Below are 6000 nucleotides of genomic sequence, written 5' to 3'. Positions count from 1 at the left end.
TTGAGCGGAAAAATCATCGGAAAATATCTCAAGAACGCTTTGAAACAGTAGAATTGATTCAACTCAAAACCGACCAAAATGTCACTCACAACCTTTTACGTTTGAGCCCCTTAAATATAGTAACTTTCAATTTCCAGTTCAGGGTTAAAATATTTCTTAGCTTCGCTGTGCACAACATATTTGCCAACGTTTGTCCTACCCATGGTTTCGAACGTGGACGCGCCTCTGAACATAATCATGATTAAGAGCTGAATAAGTATTTTATAAAATCTTAATTCAGCTCCGGCATTTTACAAGAGCAGTTGATGCAGAAGAGTCCAAAATAACGATTAATAAACACATTGTTCAGCAATAAATAAGCCTTGCAAAAGAGGTCACTTCTTCTTCATCTTCTTGGCATTACGTTCTCACTGAGACAGAGCCTGCTTCTCAGCTTCAGGTATCAGATCTACGGCTCAGGCGGCACGTTCCCCTACAACTGGGAGATTTGTGCCTCGCACTTCATTGCCAATCATCACTTACCCGACAGGAAAATAAGAATGAAGAATAAGAGATAGATTTTAAGTTAGGAGAATAGAAGGTAAGAGAGGATATATTTCACACAAGCACCCCGCATGGGATGCTCATGCGAATCACTTTTTCAGCACCCCTAAAAGGGATACTGAAAGCAGATGCACATAATAAAATCTCAACATCCGTCATAAAAACCCATCTAATACTAGTGGATTGTATGAATAGACGTTGAGTAAGAGAACATTTCTAAATGCTCTTGCAAGCTTATGAGCTTATTTCTTCGATGAAGAGCGAACAAATATTTTCTGGAAACCATAGTTTAACATAAAATTTTGTTGCTTCAGAAGATTGAGAGAATTGTCACTTATGCTGCAGAAAAGCAGACGGTTGCCCTTCTCTGTTGGATTGATTTTGTTAACCCTCCAAGAATCCACCTGCATGGAAGGGTTTTGAAAACTCAATCTGTTCAAAATATCATTTTGACTCAAATCTTCGTTAGCATTCCAAGGAATACCCAAACAAACGCTGTTTTGGTGAAGATCAAAGGGTTCTACAATGAATTTAAACTCATCGGCCGCTTTCTCATTGATAACCATCAACTTTTGCTCCAACCATTCATGGCTTTTCTGGTTTTCAGGTGAAAACCAGATTCTGCCAAACCTGAGACCAAAGCCATAGAATGAAGGTATAAATGAGTTTGGCGGCGTCTGGTAAAGAAGGACGTTCAAGTCCCTTAACAGTTCGTCCTTCAATGCGTTATCAAACAAGCCTTTTTTAAGTCTTACTTGTAAACGCATAGAAGGTCGAATATTATTTGGCTCTGCAACAGAGACAAGTTTATTACCAGAAGAAGCTACCTTGCGGTTATGCTTCTTTCGCTGGTTTTTGAGGTAATTTTTACCTTTACCATAGCCTGGATTTTTAGTTGATACACACGATTGTGCGCTTGGTAAATCATTTCCAGCTTCCTGAATTTCTCCAATTGCATGTCCAGTAGATGCCTTTGGTGAAACTCCAGTCTGCTGTCCAGAAATACCAAAATTACCATCGCGTTGATCAGCCATGATGACGAGGCGGTTGAAGGTATGGAATACGATCAGCTATCGTTGGTATCGAAAAGGAAAAGAACGGTCATCTGAAATCAGAATGCCTTCATAGTCCCAGAGCGAATTGCTTACTCACCAATACAATTCATTGTTTGGAGAGAAAGATTAGTCTATTGTGACTCAATAGCGTCAAACACAAATCATGCACAACAATATATGACGGCACAGGGCATCCCAATTATCTTGAGGATGCGACCATACACTATCATTATTGTGGCCATACAATGTTTTACGTTTCGTTTTCATGCCAATACAGAAATAGACTGTATATCGATATCAGTGTTCTTATAAGCACTTCCACAGTTATTAACTGAGATCTTTCTTTTCCAAAGTTGCCATTTTCGCATTCGGACATCGTGTGACAGGTACGATTGGGGCCCAGATAGCCGTAGCGGTAAAACGCGCAGCTATTCAGCATGACCATGCTGAGGGTCGTGGATTCGAATCCCGCTGGTCGAGGATCTTTTAGTAAAGGAAATTTTCTCGATTCCCAGGGCATAGAGTATCTTCGTACCTGCCACACGATATACGCATGTAAAAATGGTCATTGGCACAGCAAGCTCTCAGTTAATAACTGTGGAAGTGCTCATAAGAACACTAAGCTGAGAAGCAGGGTCTGTCCCAGTTGGGACGTAACGCCAGAAAGAAGAAGTGACAGGTACGATGATACTCTATGGCCAGGGAAGTCAATAAAATTTTCAATACGAAAAGATCCTGGACCGACCGGGAATCGAACCCAGACACCTTCAGCATGGCTTTGCTTTGTAGCCGTGGACTCTAAGCACTCGGCTAATGAAGGCCCCAAAAAAGAGGTCACACACTTAAAAAATATTCGCGAGCTCAGCATTTCAAATTGCTGAACTCTCTCGGCATCTACACTCAAAATCAGCTAAAAACTTATCGTAACCGAGTTTTAGAAATCCATCAAACTGAAATCTCGGTTAATTTGATTTTTAACCCGTAACTCGGCAACTCCGCATGCCGAGCACCAACGTTTACTATTCTTTCACCGAATCCAGTTGTCGAAAGAGCCGACATATCGGTTCATCAAAAAGATTACTGAGATTCTCAGTATTTTGTTCTACCACCATATTGGGTCCTAAAATGTTTAATGAATTCTTGTTTTTATTAAATAATACGAAAGAGCATGTTCTTGCAACTACCTTAGCAATTTTTTCAACTCAAATAATGGTTATAACATACTTAAGTTTTAATTTTAAAAATGGTTCCAATTATGAACTTTGACACTTTTGATCATGTTTGACGTTCACGTTGACGACAAAAATGCTACAGGGCTTATAGTTTTTATACTGGGGTTGTTCCTATCTGACATTTTGGAAGGGAAACGGAAAACAAAATATACCTAAAATTTGAGTTTAAACCAAGGTATGTGACAAAATCTTAAAAATCGTTAAAAAATGTTTTTTGAAGTAAAATTGAAGAAAACCATTTAAAAATTAAGTAAACACGTGTTTTTGACCTGAACTTAAGTGTTTGGTACTAAAATTGGGACAGGGCTTTAGGACCCTATTGGATATCAAAGTGCAGATGCTGACGAACTACACCATTAACCACTTCCTTCTGAAATACCGAGGACACTAGGATACGCAGAAGACACGGTTACCAAAAAAATAAATGATGTTAAAGTAGAGCATCAGAAAAGATTGTTTTCATTTTTTTTTTTTGCTGATATTTCAACTTTGAGAATACCGAGATGGTCAGTATTGCATCAGTAGTTGAACACTTAAACGCAAACCGAGTTTATAAATTTCTACTTGTTAGCTGGCGGGTCGGAAGGACCTGCCTTAGGGGTGAGATTCTTAAGGTCGGCACGTTGGAGCTGGTCAAGAACCCAAGTAAAACTCACTGTCTTTGCTTTTAACTTTATATTTTTGAACTTACTGGTGTGTGTAGTGTCTGGGTGTGGAGTGTGGAACGTTGCGGCCGGCCGAAAGTGGAGCACGTGATGGTTGTCCTGGGGGTTGCTGGGCTGAATTCGGGGTGGGCCTGATAGATAACGGGTTTCTGGGGCGAGCGGAACGCTCTTCGAGCTCACGGATGCCCACGAATGGCGGCTGGGCGATGGCTGAGGAGGGGATGTCGATATCTTGGAGCATCCACCAAACGTCCTGGGTGTCGGAGGGCTCTCCACGACGGTCTGGGTCTCTGGGGCGACTCCTGAAGCCACTTAAATGCTCTGTATGGCTTTTGGTACATAGTTATTTAAAATCTTTTCAGTATATGTTGATATACTTTTGATGGGCTACATAATAGGCACATAATTTTGAGTTTTATATTTTTTTCTCAATATGCTGCTGATTCTATAGTTGATCAATAGTCTAACCCCGTACACTTAACAGAATTTAATTAAAAAGTGTTTTGAATTTTTTAGAAGCATTTGAAAATTGACTTCCTATGCTTTGCCATGTAAAATAATCGGAGCTTCACGCATAGGGTCAACTGTGGTAATTACCTTCGTAGACGCGAATAGGCTTTGCTCTTGGCTCAGTTCGACCCAGATGCCTGTCCCTTTTCCCTCTATCCTTTTCATCATTTTTTTTTCTCTTTTCGACGTGGATTTAACTGTGGCAACCCTTTTTCCCCTTTTTGGCTCAATCTATAACAATTAACTCAATATAATCACAGATAAACAGACGTCACACTCTCATCGCTGTCCATCGACCAACTTTTTAACGATAGATTCAAATATTGGGTAGGTGGTCAATCGACCACCCGCAGCGCTCGCGTCGTTTTTGTTCGTGTTTGACGTTTACACACTACCGCCACCTGTTGGTCCATCGGCCAACTACAGTGTTTTTAGCATTGGGCGTACATGATTTCACGACTATGATTTTGATCGAAATTTGTTCTTAGTGTTACCACAGACAAACAGACGTAACACTTAGAACAAATGTCGATCAAAATCATAGTCACGAGGACATGAACGCCCAATGCTAAAATCGGTGTGTTTGGCCGATAGGCCAACAGATGGCGGTAGTGTGCAAACGTCAAACACGAACAAAAACGATGCGAGCGCTGCGGGTGGTGAATCGGCCACCTACCATATTTTTGAACCGACCGTTAAAAAGGTGGTCGATGGTCAATGATGAGAGTGTGACGTCTGTTTGTCTGTGGTGTTACGTCTGTTTCTCTGTGATAAAATATTAACTCTACTAACAAATACTAACCAATTAACAAACCTATTCTTAACAAACAATTAACAAAGTTAGCGTATCTCAACGGTAACAAACTTGTAAACCGAGATCAATGCCGAGAGATCGGCTGTGCGGCTCTAGGTTTCAGAAAGCCGAGATTCGGCATTTAATTCTAAGTGATAGCAAAATCACAGAGAAACAGACGTAACACTTAGAACAAATTTCGATCAAAATCATAGTCGCGAAATCATGTACGCCCAATGCTAAAAACACTGTAGTTGGCCGATGGACCAACAGGTGGCGGTAGTGTGTAAACGTCAAACACTAACAAAAACGACGCGAGCGCTGCGGGTGGTCGATTGACCACCTACCCAATATTTGAATCGATCGTTAAAAATTTGGTCGATGGACAGCGATGAGAGTGTGACGTCTGTTTATCTGTGGCAAAATTTTCGAAAAATGGGCAAAATAAATATCAAATGAAAAATATCACGTGACTCAGATCTGAATTTAACCTTGCCTTGTTGTTTTTTTTTTGTGTTCAATATTGAAAATTCTTTCATAACAGATTATTGAAACATCACTATATGTGGAATTTTAAGCAAAAGTGAAGGCAGTAATTTTTATAAGTTTAAATTTTCATAGATATACGTACCCTTAAAACTCTTATCCTATTCCTCGATTTTTATTTCATTTATTTCAAAAAAAAATATAATAAGGAGATGTGTAGATGGGCCTTTCTTAGATGAGCGGTTAGATCCCGCGGCTACAAAGCAAAGCCATGCTGATGGTGTCTGGGTTCGATTCCCGGTTGGTGTAGGATCTTTTCGTAATGGAAATTTCCTTGACTTCCCTGGGCATAGAGTATCATCGTAACTGCCACACGATGTACGAATGCGAAAATGGCAACTTTGGCAAAGAAAGCTCTCAGTTTAATAACTGTGGAAGTGCTTATAAGAACACTAAGCTGAGTAGCCCCAGTGGGGACGTTATGCCAAAAATAGATGTGTACTTTTTTATGTTCCATACACATATTTTCAAAAGTTTACAAATTGTGTCCCGCATTGAAGCCAAACATGTCTGGTCACTTTACTTGAGAGTGTAATCTCCTTTGATTCAATTTACTAGAAAATTGATAAGGCACATCTACATGTTGACTACGCTAGAAATGGATAACGATTATTGAAAAGTAAACTCTAGTCCCAGGTTTCCTATCATTTGACTAC

Source organism: Aedes aegypti, chromosome 2, assembly GCF_002204515.2.
Source record: "Aedes aegypti strain LVP_AGWG chromosome 2, AaegL5.0 Primary Assembly, whole genome shotgun sequence".
Classification (NCBI taxonomy): domain Eukaryota; kingdom Metazoa; phylum Arthropoda; class Insecta; order Diptera; family Culicidae; genus Aedes; species Aedes aegypti.
The sequence above is the reverse complement of the archived record's forward strand: the minus strand, read 5'-3'. Positions refer to the sequence as shown.